This window comes from Ursus maritimus, unplaced genomic scaffold (assembly GCF_017311325.1).
Source record: "Ursus maritimus isolate PB19 unplaced genomic scaffold, ASM1731132v1 scaffold_3, whole genome shotgun sequence".
NCBI lineage: Eukaryota > Metazoa > Chordata > Mammalia > Carnivora > Ursidae > Ursus > Ursus maritimus.
The window spans coordinates 19,607,565-19,623,363 of NW_024425563.1; the positions used below are offsets into that span (position 1 = coordinate 19,607,565).

At 39.0% G+C, this 15,799-nt stretch overlaps 1 protein-coding gene across 2 annotated transcripts in view; it reads left to right on the forward strand.

Moving 5' to 3' along the window:
* The window catches only part of CHCHD3 (coiled-coil-helix-coiled-coil-helix domain containing 3), a 262,201-nt gene that overhangs the window by 93,864 nt on the left and 152,538 nt on the right, over positions 1–15,799 (forward strand). The window lies entirely within an intron of this gene.

Consider the following 15,799-nt stretch of genomic DNA (forward strand, 5'->3'; position numbering starts at 1 on the left):
ATGGGATCGAGCCCCACCTCAGGCTCTTCCGCTATGAGCCTGCTTCTTCCTCTCCCACTCCCCCTGCTTGTGTTCCCTCTCTCGCTGGCTGTCTCTGTCTCTGTCGAATAAATAAATAAAATCTTTAAAAAAAAAAAAGGGGGAGAAAATTTAAAAGGCACCCATAAATCTGTCATTCTTACATAACCATGATTTACACTGGGATGTATTTCCTCTCGAAAATGTTTATTCCTAGGTCTATTACATACTTAAAATATGTACGAATTTGTATATATGAGAATACATAAGAATTTGGACAATGCTGCATATAGCATTTAACATCATGAACATTTTCTTGTATCAGCTAATGTTCTTCTGAAATGTAGTTTTTAATGGCTGAATAAACGTCTGTCTTCTTTGTGCATCATAACTTACCAAACGATTTTCCATTGTTAAGTAAAAGTGGGGCTGCTCTGGTTGAAGCCTGGGGTCCTGACTGCTTACCTCCCACTTCAGCCTTCTAGAAACCCACGTGTAACTTCTGAGAACATTTAGTGTTCATTGGAGCATAGTTGGGAACTCAGTGGAGAAGTAAAATGAGACTATATAATGGAGAACTTTGAATGGAGGACTGAGGGTGATGTCCCTAACTCAGCAGGCATTTGGGAATTGTTTAAGAATTGATAAGGGTCAATTTGTATTCTCTCGTATTTTTTCCCTTGGTCCTTTCTTGGAGAGGTCACATGCCATTAGAGAAAATAAAAGGATGCTGATGTGTAGTGAATCCGTTTCTCCAAAGACTAATCCAGGGTCCAGGCTGAATGGGTAGACAGTGAAGCCAGAACAAAAGTGATGGACCAAAAAAGAAACATCCAGGGATAGGCTATTTTGAAGGTCTCTTCTTTCTTGGTTCTGGGGTTATAGGATATAGATAGCAAATTACAGTATCTCCCAGATTTTAGCACTTACCATAATATTAGCCAAAAAGAGCCCTCATAGCACTTAGGGAATAAAAGTAGAATTTATGTAATAGGATTATAGTTGATCTGTCTTGGCTTGAGTGTTCTTCGACATTTGAGTGGTAGTTCATGGCCAAAAAAACATGGCTGCCCACAGTAATTTAGGTACCTGATGATTCCCAACTTACATGGTTAATTCCCTGTATTGTTACTATTTGTTATAGAAGGCATTCGTTGGGTAAAGATCAGAAAGTAAATAGAAAAAATATTAAGATCACTTAAATTACCACTATCTAGAGATAATTACTATTAACATTCTGGTTTATTATTTTTATATTCCTTTCCACATTCCACTAAGTCTGTATAAAACATTTATGTTAATATGTTTTATATGTATTTCCCCAAACATAGGTGATAGTACACATAGTCTCAATATAACTCTTACAGTAACCTGCATATTAAAAAAATTAGACTATAGGGTAAAGATCTTTCTCTATTAATAAATGTATGTTTGTATGATCACTTTTAATGATTGGATGTTTTTCACTGAATTTTCTTCTAATAAGATAATATGGGGCTAGTATAGAAAATTTGGAAAATATAAAAATTACTAAGGAACCACCTCATAATCATTAGGATGGCTACTATCAGAAAAACAGACTGTAACAAATATTGGCAAGGCTGTGGCTGGTGGGAATGTAAAATGGCACAGCTACTATGGAAACCATTATGGTGGTTTCTCAAAAAACTAAAAATAGAATTACCATATGATTCAGCCATCCCACTTCCGGGTATTTATCCAAAAGATTTGAAAGCAGAGTCTCAAAGAGATATTTGTATGCCCGTATTCATAGCAGCATAATTCACAATAGCCAAAGGTGGAAGCAGCCCACGTGTCCACTAGCGAATGAACAGATAAACACAATGTGGTCTGTGAATACAAAGGAATATTATTCAGCCCTAAAGGGAAGGAAATTCTGACACATGCTACCACATAGATGAACCTTGAGGACGTTACGGTCAGTGAAATAATCTAGTCACAAAAAGACAAATACTGTAGGATTCCACTTAGATGAAGTATCTAGAGAGTCAGATCTATAGAGACAGAGCATGGAGGGGTGGTTGCCCTGGGCTGGGGGGTGAAGAAATGGAGCACATTTTAGTGGGTTTGGAGTTTCAGTTTTGCAAGATGAAAACAGTTCTGGAGATTGTTTGTATGACAGTGTTAATGTACTTTTCTTGAACTTTTCACTTCTAAATGGTTCAAATGGCAGGTTTTATGTTATGTGTATTTTGCCACAATTAAAGATTAGAAAAAATTCTAAGGAAATGAGCATTCCTGCACATGTAATATTTAGAGGGTGTAAAAGTTCATTCTTTCTCTTCCCCCATCCATGTACAGTCCGGGTTTCTGGATTCTGCAGGGTACCACCTTGTAAAATGTGCAGTGTGGACTGCGATTTAAGTCGGATTTGTCCCTCGGTCCCTTGATCCTCAGCTGGGGAAGCGGGCATTCCCAGAACCAGTGATTCATGTGAGAGTCACCCTGAGAACGGCAGCGTATTTGTGCTGTGAGGCTGGGCCGCCATTGCTGCCATTCTTAACCGTAATATGTGGGACTGTTTGAGTGATGGTCAGACATTGATTTGTGCCTCTTTATTTAGAACCCGAATGTCACAGCCTGTAAGGAAGTAAAGGTTAGGGTTCACACGTTGGCAGGAATTGGAAAGCTCTCTTTCCAGAGAACGAGGAAAACAGAAACAAAACTGATGTGATGTTGGTGTTGTGAAATAAACCTAACTCCTCCCCAGTCCCCATTTTCCGCCGCCCACTAACAGTTGACATTTAGATTGCTTTCTCCGTGCGCGGGAGTCCAGGCTTCTCTTCCCACAGTTGTAGCAGCTAGCTTTACAGAGGCTCTTTGAAGGGCAAAGTCATGGGAGCCCTGTTGCTGAAGTTTTAAAATAGAATCAGATTGGACTCTCCCCTTAGGAAGAATTGCTTTAGCTGGAGAAGCTTAGTGCTGCTCTAGATTTAAGAAGACTATAGCAGCCCCTCACCCTACTTCTCACTCGCTGGAATGATAATTTTTGTCAGCTGATTTTGCCCAGAAATCCGAGAGAGGCAGTTCACTGATAATCTTACCTGCATGGAAATGCTAAATAAAATTCACATTAAAGGAATGCTTCTTAGGAACAGGAAAGCACCTCCATAAAGAATGAAGATTACATAAAAGGACAGGACCAGGCAACCTGTAAAGTTCATGCAACTTGACATTCTGTGAATCTTTAAGATCTCATACATATACATCTAACATTTGCTGTGTCATTAGATTTTAAAAAAATTAAAGAGTAGGGAGTTGTATCTTTTTTAAAACTTTGCAATTACATTTAATTTCTTTTTAAAATGCTGATTAAAATTTTGATTTACTCTTTTGTCTTACTAAATTTTGTTGATTTGACATTAGTCATTTTTTGTGATCACCACAGAACTGTTGTATTTTCTTTTTTCTTTTTTAACCTCAACTTTAAAAGAACCTGCATTTACTTAAGGAAATACTTAAATATTTATACATCTAATTGTGAAATAGTTTCCTTCACCTATTGGACAGTGTTTTAGTGAACGGTTACTGTATGAGAAACACTGGGCTAGATACCAAGGATATATAAAGAAAAAGACAAACTCTTGTCCTTAAGAAATTCACAGTCAGTTAAGCGTTCGACTCTTGGTTTCAGCTTGGGTCATGATCTCATGGTCCTGAGATCAAGCCCGCTTCAGGCTCCACGCTCGGTGTGGAGTCTGCTTGAGATTCTCTCTCTTCCTCTTCCTCCACCCCTCCCCCTGCTCTCTCTCTCAAAGAAAGAAAGAAGAAAAGAAATTCACAGTATAATGTGGGAGACTGATATATTAAAAATAATGTTGAGAAGGGCTAACTCTGTTATAGAGCCATGGTACTTATATTCTTGTGAGAATTCTCACTTTTGGGAAAGTAGGGACTTTCTTTTAACTCCCTGTTATATGTGCATTCATTTGTTCAACACATATTTGAGTGTCCAGTATATACCAGTTCCTAGCAAAGGGGAATTAGTCAGTTAATACTTGTTGATTGAATAAATGAAGAATTGAATCTATTCAAGCCCTGAAAATGGGAAAGGAAGTGGGGAAGAATAGAAAAGATTTCTCAGGGCGGTGGTGCCTGAGCTGAGCCTTGAGGTATGAGCAGGAATTGCACATACGGTTGAGGAGTAGGGGTGGTCTAGCCTTCAGTATTACAGGTGAAAGCTTAGATGCACGGTCCCCGTGGGACAGTGGGACAGTATAAGGAATTGCTGAGTGGGAAGTCCAGGGCAAGGAGTGTTGAAAGGTAAGGCAGAAGACGTTGGTGGGGCTAAGATCATGAGTTCTGGTTGTGCAATCCAAAGAACCCTGGACTGGATACATAGATGGGTTTTGAAGGGGAGAAATGAAATGGTTGGATGGGCATTTTGATACCTCACTCTAGTGAGGTGTGAAGGGTAGAATAGAAGAGGAAGTGAATGGAAATGGACAAGTTAGCAGCCTTCCCGTTAATCCAAGAGAGAACAAGTGGTACTTCAATTAGGACAGTACTAGTGGGATGTAAAGGAGATATAAGGGATATTTAGGTTATAGTACTAGGATTTTAGATTTGAATGGTTGAAAGAAGTATCAACGGTAGCCACAAGGTTTCTGTTATTAGAAACCTTCTTATTTTAAATAGAAAATGTAGCAATCAATTAAAAATATTCTGGTTTAAGTGTATATTGTGAAGTATGACTTTAGTGTAGAATTGGGAAGATTCTGGCCTCAGACACTGCACTAATTATTTTGTTTGCCTGTAGATGAGATCATTAGATCATTATGTATTTTGGTCCCTTCCCACATTCCCCTCCTTCACAGATTTATTAAACATCTACTATGTGCTAGGTGCTATTAGTTGTTGGAGGTGCAAAGGTGAACTACATCTCATTGCTTTTTCTTGAAGAGTCTCCTATCAAGTGTAGGGTTTTGTGGGAAGGTCATTCTTTTTTTTTTTTTTTTTTAAGATTTTTTAAAAATTTATTTATTCGACAGAGATAGAGACAGCCAGCGAGGGAGGGAACGCAAGCAGGGGGAGTGGGAGAGGAAGAAGCAGGCTCATAGCAGAGGAGCCTAATGTGGGGCTCGATCCCATAACGCCGGGATCACGCCCTGAGCCGAAGGCAGACACTTAACCGCTGTGCCACCCAGGCGCCCCGGGAAGGTCATTCTTAACCTTGAACTTTTTTTCTACTTATATCCTATTTCTTTGAATCTACAAAATCAAATAGTGTTTAGAAAAAAATAACGCTAAAAAAAATAGGTTAGGTGAATGCATAAATTTAGTTTTTCTAAATTTAAGTGGCTGTTTCACCAAAATGTCACTTTTTATCCCCAGTTTCCTCTTTGTCTGAAATGCACCAGTGAAGCAATCAAGAAGAAGAATTGATTAATTTTGTGCTGTGTGCCTTTCAGTTCTGTGTTTTGTTTGTGCTTCAAACTGTGACAGTTGAAATTTCATGGTAAAAAAGAGAAAGGTTTTGAAATTTGGGGTATGGAGGAAAATGACTAAATTAAAAGAAATAGATAAGAATACCACTGCTGCCCAAATATACGTGAGGTTCTGGCCAAGGGCAAAGAATGCAATTGGGGTTGTCATTTTGAAATGATCAGCATGGTTCTTGCTCACAAATTCTCTGTAAAAGAACAGTAAGACCAATTGCTCAGGGCTATCAGTGTCGTTAAAATTAACCAGGTGAAGCCAGTTGCCCTGTAGCAGCAGATCTCCTGGGTTCTTTTATTGGGCACTTAAATATACTTAAAAAAAACTTGCAGTTTTTTGGGTGCAATTTAGCACTTTGATTATAATCTCCATTAATGTGCCCGCTCTGGTTGTATAAACCATGTACTGGTTTTCTTGCAAAAGACACCAAGCCCCAAATGTTTTGACATGCATGGTGTATGAATTTTCTTTTAATGCCAGAAATGAAGTTAATCATTTTGAGCTTTTGCTTTTGAAGACCATTTAAATGTAGAATTTCTACTTTGTGTTTGGGGCATCCAAGCCATGTAGGTATAAGATATTTTCCTCAGTGGTATTGGTAAGAATGGGACCTGGGATCCATCTACAAGTCTCATTCTTTTCCTCAAGACTGGTGGGAGCAGAATGCACTGGATCATTTTGCCCCCTGTGTGTTTGGATTCAGCAGGCCGTTAAAGTTTCCAGGACAAAGCATTCAGATGCTATCTTCTATGTTCTTTGTTATCATGTATGGTCCTTACTTCCTGTGTGTGTTAAAGCAGTATTATTATTGTCAGCGGGAGGGCACATAGCCCTATGAAGAAGAGACTACTAATCAAATATCCCATGAAGAGGGGGGTGGCTTCAGGTGTGTTTGTTTGCTCCTGCAGTGGAAAAGGAAAAGCATGTTTTGTCCCCATTTGCCAGCTTAGCCATTACGCTAAGAGGCCAGAGAAAGAATAGGATGGGTACGACTGATTTCAGTGTTGCCTGTATACTGAAAGCTTAACCAGATGAACACATTTCTCAAATGTACGTCATCATCCTTCCTTCTTGCCCAGCTTAACAGAAATACCTGGGATCTCAATATTACCGGATAGCCTTAGAGAAGCATGATATCATGCTGAACAGATACCGAGGGGCCTGGAGCAGAGAATGGCTGAGTGCTCTCCTCATGATGGAGGTTAAATCTCACCGTCAGGGATGACGAGGCCGTCCAGTGAACACAATGTATGGGTGATGGCAATTTGCTCGTGTTGCTCTTTTTCCAAGGAAGTATTCTCAGTCTGTGTGACCTTGTTGACAAAGTGATTAGAGAAGAAATAGCACAGTTGAGTATAATGCTGTTGATATTCTTACCAACAACTAGTTAGATTAAAAGACCACTGTGAGGGGCAACTCTGCTTAGAATGTGCTGTCATATTTCCATTCGAAATGTCCTTAAAGAATGCATCAAGTTGCTTGCAGACTGGTTGGCTCAGGGCAGCTCTTGTCGAGTGGTGTCCTATGTGGTAGCCCTGCCGTAAATAGCTTATTGATGTCCCATCAGTTGGGTCATTATGGGTGTCAAGGTGAGGTATGGAGAGCACTGAGTAAAAATCCATAGGTAACTAAGGTGCAAAGGGTTGGTTATAATTCCATCTCTTTATAATGACCTGGCATTTATCGTTAACTTATTTGCTTCAATGCCTAGTCTGAAATGAGCTGTCATTAGGGCCTTAGAATTTTATTGAACTGATAACATAATCTCATTTCCTACTGAAGAGGCTAAGAAATACGGCCCTCTGTGTTTGTTTTAACCTTCAAGTTAAAAGTTTCACATAAGTATCATGAAGTCTGTCAGTCCTCACAAATTCCAAGTAAGAGTTTTGCACGTTATGTTATGAATGAGACTGTAGGGCCCCAAGTGATCGGTCTTACTGTTCTTTTACAGAGAATTTTTCAGCAAGATCCATGTTGATCATTTCAAAATGACAACCCCAGTTCCATCCTTGGCCCTGTGCTCCCTTTTGTTCACCAGCCATCTTTTCAGTTTGTCTTCATGGCAAGTCTTACAACTGGCAGTTCTGATACAGCCTTGGAGAATTGCTTTCAACCTGTTGTGGGCGGACCTGTGACTTAGTGAATTCAGCAGTAAATTGAACAGCCGTAATACTTACTATGTGACATACCATGTGCAACGAGATCTGCTTCATTTTTGTTTTTTGAACATTAAATTTTTCACAGTGTTAGACATTCTTGAACAGCTCTATATCTATTCTTATTTCTTTTATGTAGCCCCAGTTTTATTGCTTAGTTATCATTCCTAAGTGGGACTGAGTTATGTTCTTTCTGAATTTCTTGATGTTTTAAACTGTGCCCTGCTTCTGGGGGTGGGAGGGTTTATTTTCATGTAGCCTAGGGTTATTCCCTTAACCAGAAAGACATTCAACATTTTGTTCCAATGTGACTCTTTCCACTCTTTACTTTACTAACTATATTTTAAGGATGACTTCTGAAAATACCGAGGGGCAGAATTACCAAATGAAGTAAGGCCTTCATTCTCTAGAGAGCAGGAATCTGTTTACAAACCTGCAGTATTTATTACATACCTCATTTAGCCCATTCATCATTTTAATAGAAAAATGAGTCATTTTAGATGGTTCTGAAATAATTCGAGGTAAGCTACATAGCCCCGGGCAGAATATGATTTACTCAGACAGCACCAAGCTATTTTCAAAAAAATGTAATGGAATGATCAGCACCAATAATTTATGATTACTCGTGGTAAACTCATCAGATGTCTTCATTGTCATAGAAATTTGTTGATGAGATTAAAAGTTTAGAGGAGTTTTCTTGCTAACTTCTCTCCATTCTTCCATCTCTTATGACAGATGGCTACAGAGTCCCATACTTAACTCCGTGTTTGAATATCCTCTGCCTGTTTAAAACACTGACTGTAAATTTAATTCCAGATTGTGTTTAATATTTTCTTGATAAGAAAGAACACCAGTCAGTGTCACAGGGTAAGTTTTATTGGAGATTATAGGCCTACTTATATACATTTTCTGCTTAGGCAGTAAACATTAATCCTTTTACAGTTTCTTTAGTCTGATTCTCAGAAACACAGCTAGCTGCTTGCCTGGAACCATAGCTCCAAACCCAAAAGGAATCACATAACGTTTTTATGTAGTGCCATATTCCTCATGAGCGTGTTACTAACCAGCGTCACAACGAAAATAGTTGATACTTGTTTTTAGCACTTTCTATTTAACCAAGAGTTTTTAAGTCCCCTGTCTTATTTGGTGTTAATAATTGTTTGAAATGGGTAGGACTTCTATCATTCCTGTTGCAGCTGATGAAACAAATGTTCAAAGAGACTCTGAACTTAAAGGTTGCACATGGAGTAAGCTACAAATTAGGTCCCCACTGCCTGTGTGATCTTATTTGTGGCACAATTTAGCAATTTTTGTTATTATTAAGTTTTTAAGCTGTAGTACTTTGTACCAACTGTATTAGAGTAAGGGGACTTTTAGAGCAGGCAAATGGACAAAGGAGAAATTACTGGAGACAGAAATAAAAAAGGTATCAAAAAGTAAAGCACGATGAGCACGTGCAGGAATTAAAAACGCCATAGCAGGATGGGCAAACTGTACTCATGGAGAAGGAGCATGGAAGCGGGCAGCCCTAGCCAGTCTAGCAGGCTGTGTGTGGTATTGCTTAATGAAATCAGGTATTCGTGATTGTAACACTAGCAGGGATTAAGAAGACTCTGTTTAAGGACAAGGAATGGAATAATACATACTAGAACTAAAGTTTCCTTCTAAATTATTTTGAGTTGAAAAAGTTTTGGCATGTCAGGTTGTAAATTTCAGAATTTCAAAAATTTTCTCACCTGTGAATTTCCATGTTGCAAAGGATACTGGTTAAATGAAATGTTACTGTGTACTTTTATAAAGTCATTTTGGAGTGTACTTATTAGAAAAAGTTTGTTATGATCTTTTGTGTTTTGGGAGGGGTGATTGATATACATTCAAAAGGACCTGGTTTGTAGCAATTACCCATTTCCTTGCCCTCAGAAGAATACCAGTATTATATAACAGCAGAAACTTTCCTTTTTTTATGTGCAAGGTAAACTATTTGCAGGGGGAAGTAAAAGAAGATTCAGTTCTTTATCTACTTTGGATAATAAAGATGTGTTAATCTAGCAAGATTCTTTTTTTTTCTTTTTTAAGATTTTATTTATTTATTTGACAGACAGCACAAGTAGGCAGAGTGAAACAGGCTCTCAGCTGAGCAGGGAGCCCGACATGGGGCTTGATCCCAGGACTCTGAGATCATGGCCTGAGCCGAAAGCAGGCACTTAACCGACGGAGCCAGCCAGGCGCTTCTCTAGCAGGATTCTTGTTGAAAATAGAGATAGTCTTGCTGCAGTAGATTATTAAGATTAAATGTAATATATTCACAATGTCCACTTTACTCTTACAGTGGATACAATTTTATGTTTTGTTTTTTCATTGAATTTTATGAGAAATTTGAAGTGAAGATAATCCACAGGTTTTTCTTACAAAATCAAACTCTGAATAGTTTAAAAAATATGTCACTGACTGTGTTGGAAATTTGTTAAATTAAAAAAAAAAGGCAACAAATTGGGGATGTAGTTACATAACCATTAATGTATTTTTTCAATTGCATTTCATCCAAGGATATTTCTTACTGACAGCAGATTAATTCATGTAACAGAAAAATTAGTCTACATCATAAAAATAAGCTCTTTCCTCACAGCTATGGTAGAAGGATAGGAAGGAGATAGTAACTAATTTTTACTGTAGGTGTTTTGTAAATTTAAAACCTGAGTATAAACAGGGCTAGATGATATACATTTGTGTATGCATGTATACTTTATTTTTGTTGCACATGGTAAAGGTATTTTTCAGACAACGATAAGAAATGTTAATTTCAAAATTAATTTCTAAAATTTTTTATTTTGATTTTTTAGCTTTCAGAAATGTTATAAGGACAAAGAACTTGCTCAGATTCATCTAGCACACATGCTTTATCGTTCTGTCTGTGTGTGTACACGTGCACATGCAGGTGCGCGCGCACACACACACACACACACACCCCTTCTCTGAACCATGTAGCATGGGTTGCAGACATCATACCATTTTGCCCCTTAATACTTCAACCCTTTAAAAATTAGTGTGTGTCTCTTACATAACCAAGTACAGTTGACAAAATCAGGAAATTTAGCACTGGTGCAGTAGTTTAATCTTTAATCCAGATTCCAGTAATCTTCACGGTAATTTTTCCTCCTGGAGCAGGGTAAATTCCAGGATCATATAATGCACTTAGTTGTCAGGTCTTAAGACATTTTAAGCATGATTTGCAAACAATAGAATCAAGATGAATACTGTGTTAATTTCAATTTATGAGTTCTTGCTGTTATTGTTAGAGTTTTACAAAGACGGAAGTGGAATGGACAAAAAATGATAGGTGAGGAGTTTTACTCAGACTTGTAGGTTAATATTCTGTATTATGGGTGAAGATTCAATTGTTCTGGGTGTTTTCTTTTCATGAACCAAAATGAAAACAACTTAAATGCTTTCATTGGCGCCTGTATTGATTCTGTGTCTTTGAAATGTGGCAAGCATCCAAGTTGTATCATTAAAACTGTTAGCACACTCTTCTTTTGCTACAGAGTTTTTGGAACAAGAATTTTATCTGAAATAGACTTCTCCCCCCACCCCCAATCCCGCCTCACCCCACTCCTCAGTCCTCTTCCCCAGGTACTCCTTCATGTAATTTTAGGCAAATTGCTTTTTTTCTTTGTGCTCTTTGTTTCTGTCTGTTTAAAATGAAGACAAGGTCATTAATGCACTTTGCTTTCAAGTCTGTTACCTTGATGAATAAATATATAAATACAGGAGTTCTAAGAGAATGCAAAGTTCTATATACTTACAAATTGACTTTTCATAAAGTAATTTTGCTTTATGAATAGGTTACCAATTCCAAGAGTCACATCTATTTTAATTTTCTTTAGTTATTAAAAAAACCCCATTTTAAAAAAAGGAAAATAGTTAAAGTTGAAAGCTTCTATTTTCTTGGTTAAATTGGATTTTTGTTATTGAAAACTTACTCTGATTAGAAGTGGTTTAGTCACAGGCACAGGTATAAATGGCTGTTAGCAGTCACTGTATTGAAAGGGTCAAAATGAGAGGGGTCCTTTTCTTGGGTGTAAGAGGATGGGATCTTTCTGCTAATATGTGCTTATTGACTTAGAATAAAAACCCAGGCCTTTGTTAGCAAAATAAACTTGAATTGATATCAATTAAAATATAAATACAATCAAATTAAAAGACAGAATTGCTTTACTTTATATCTTTACAAAATGACTATTAAATGCCATATATTTCTATATTACAGTGGACTAAACCCTTTTGCTACTCCTAAGTCCAAAAAAAGATTCATCTTTTTAAATGCTTGCTTTATTTACCATTCATTTCCCACTTATTTCTTCAATTTACTAAAAATTGTGTGCTAATTTTTTTTTTGAAGACTTTATTTTATTTGAGAGAGGGGGGAGAGAGGAGCAGGAACAGCAAGGGGGGGCAGAGGGAGAGGGAGAAGCAGACTCCCTGTCGAGCACGGAGCCGAAGGTGGGGCTCCATTCCAGGACTGGGATCGTGACCTGAGCCCAAGGCAGATGCTTAACCAGCTGAGCCACCGAGGTGCCCCTCGTGTGCTAATTTTTAATATGAGCATTGTATCACTACCTTGTCCGTTTGTGGCATAATTTTTCTTTCTTAACCCCTCTTCCTCTTGCTATGTTAAATTTGCAGTGCGTGGACTGTGGCATCTCTAGAATGTTCCCATTGTTCCCTGTTACGCGCAGGTGACAGGAGAATGTATTGATGGCTTCAATTTTTTTTTTTTAACTCCTCAAAGAACTCAGTATATTATAAAAAAATTCTCTGAGTTCCACCCCTGAAGGCATCAAAAAGAACAAGATCTAAATAACATCCTCCTTCAGTACGCAGCATATTTTAACCATGGATCTCCATCTTGTAGATCACCATTTCCAAGATGTATGTATAGCTGTACATATGCTGTGCATGTATATTATCATATTGCTTCCCCCGCCCTCCCCTCCCCTCTCTTTATGTGTATGTGTGTGTGTGAACGCACACACATACATATAAAAATAATTTTTTTCCTTCTATGAGCCTTGGGAACATGTACACTGGGCCTGTGGAGTGACACAACAAAAGCAGGCTCTTGAAGTAGTCAGGTTTTGTCCTTGTAAATGACATGGTACAAATGCATGTGGTGGATTAAAATATGTTCACCCTGACAGAAATCTTTTACTTGAAGTGAAAAAGCCTCCCGTCAATTCCGATTACAACAAAGGTTGCTGCTGTAAGAGTGCCTTGCCAAGACTGCAAGTTTCTCAAGCTCTCTTCTGGAGATACACTTGTTACTTGATTCTCAGCTTTGAGTTGGATATAATCTTGTCTTGACATGTTCTGTTTCCAGAGTACATCAGTTTTCATGTTCCTTGGGCTTTTTCTCAAGATTTATAAAGGGGTGGGGTTAGCTTTTTGTCTGGCAAGTAGCAAAAGTCTGTTTGAGTTCCCCAATCAATAATTGTAAAGTAACTAGAAATTGATCCATGCCAGCTGTAAAGCCATCCATGCATTTCTAGTAATGTCTGTCATCATAGAGAAGCTGTAGAAAAGACATTTCTGTCCCCATGTCACCAAAAATGGGACACAAGCATGTAATAGGCAGCTGTGCACTGGGGACTGTTCTTACGGTGTCCACAGTTTGATACAAGGTGTTGGGAGCTTTTTTTCTGCTTTGCAGTATATAATTGCAGGAGGTTGAAGAAGTTTTTGTCACGCAAGCATAACTTAATTGGGAGCTTAGTGCTTGTCCTGCATGTAGGTGGAGTAATGATGTGATTTGATGCTATGGCCAGGTTGTCCCTCTCCGAAATACACTCTTCATTGATTTGTCATGGCCTTACCCTCTTCTCTGTTTGGCCTGAAATTCCTCCCTCTCAAGACAGAAGTAAGGGGGGGGGATGGGGCACCTGGGTGGCTCAGTGGGTTAAGCGTCTGCCTTCGGCTCAGGTCAAGATCCCGGGGTCCTGGGATCGAGCTCCGCGTGGGGCTCCCTGCTCAGTGGGGCATCTGCTTCTCCCTCTCCCTCTGCCCCCCTACCCCCGCTTGTGCTATCTCTCTCTCTCAAATAAATAAATAAATAAATAAAATCTTTAAGAAAAGAAGTAAGGGGAGAAAAGTGCTGGGGTGTTTAATTTGGCAAGACCACCATTGATAGGCACATCTGTTGCCGGGCAAAGGGTGCTAGTTGATATTTGAGGTAGGGGCACTCCCCCTCCTCTCCCAGCTGTCATGATGAGGTATTAGTTTGTCAGATTGCCACCTTGTCACTGTGGAGATTTTATAAAGCCTAAAGTTTCTAACTGGACAGGGCACTTTCGATTTGGGAGGCCTTTCCTTATAGACTGCAGTACAGTAACTTAGAAATAAGGGAGAAATAGTTAGTTGTCTTATAATAAAGTTTAAAACATATTCTGAGTGACTCCAGAGTAAGACTTGCTTGTCACAGATGGAATATATTAACATGTCTAAAGAAAGAACGTGTCAATTTTTTTTTAAGTCTTTAAAATGAAGTTTTAAAAGATTATTTAATATCATGGGGCATGTTTACAATATGATGTTTAATACAGTAAAAAATCAGCATGCTCTTTATAATCTGTGTATCTGCACAGACAGCTCGCTACAGGATTACATATATTTTTTTTAACTTTTTCTGTTTTTTAAAACCCTTCTGTGTTGGGACGCCTGGGTGGCTCAGTCAGTTAAGTGTCTGACTCATGATTTCAGCTGAGGTCATGATCTCAGAGTTGTGAGATGGAGCCCTGTGTCCGGCTCCTGATTCTCTGAATCGAATAAGTATTTATTATATATGTAATAAAAAATAGATCCCTTTAGCCATTAATTATTGCTTTTAAAAGAGTTACTTCTCTTTTGAGTCTTCTATTTATGTAACGCTGTGTCCTTCCCACCTGGGCCTGGGTCTGCATTTAGTTGTCTGGTGCTGGTGGATGCCTGCCTTTTGTGAAGGTGCTTACAGAGAGCTGTCGTAGCCTCGTGCCAGCACACTTCTGGGCCATAAAGCTTATGGAATAACTTCCTAGTTTCCACATAGATGGCCTGCAGAAAGAGTGTGTCTTGGCCGCATGTCCTACATGCCTGTTTTTTTTTGGCAAATGTAATTCTTATTTTAAAGAAGTAATTTGGCCTTTTAGTTGATTTGTAAGTCTCTGTAAACTTCTGAGGCTGTCAACAAACTGGGCTTCTACACGCGCAATACTAAGTTCACCCAAGTAATTAATTCATCGCCTGGGGCCTTTTGACAGGTAGCCTGATGCTGTTCCTAGTAATAACCCTTGTGCCATGTGCCAGGCGGGCCTCTCCTCTTCATCACTGCACTGGAGATAGGGAGTTGAGAGAGGTGTGCTCTGTAAGGCATGCCCTGTGATATGAGAGCCTTCTCAATTCCGAGCTGCAGCCCACTGCACAGTTTTGCCCAGAACCTGCTGTATGGGGCTCTGGCTCCTTCCTTTGCCCTGTCTTAGTGGCCAGTCGGCCTTGATGCACATAGAGGCAAAATTATCCTTTATGAGCACTGTACTTCTTGTTTACAACTTAAGAGACTGTAGAAATCACCCTACCTAACCTCCTCCTATTTTCGAAGAAGGAGGCCTAGGGCTCTTAAGGATAAAGTGGCAGTGAGATCAGCACCTGTATCTGTATTTTCCCTTTCTGGGCTGATTTTCATCTTCTTTCAGTGGTGTTTGCGGGCCAGAGAACAAGAAGGAAGAAGGCCAGGGGTCTTTCTACAAATTTGGGCTGGCTTGGGATGAGAAGCTCCACTGAGGTGGGGACAGCTCCCCTTCTGCACAAGCCAGACACAGGGCATTTGGGATAGATTAGTCTTCAGTAGAGCTATGGGGCTGTATGTTTATCTTTGTATGACCTCCTCTGTCTTTCCTTTATATGTGGCATTTTTCTCAGCAACCTTTTCTGCATTTACCTCCTCATTTAAGAGACATAAGTAGCTGGGCAAAGATTAATATTATAACTTCCTAGACTATGAAACTGGTACCTTATGCCTGAATCCCTCTTAAATAATGGGGGACAGGCCTATATCATTTGTCAGTTATCTGCAAGGCCGCTGTTACGACAGCTTTGTTAGTGAGTAAATGTCACTGGCTTCTCTCTGTTCTTACCTT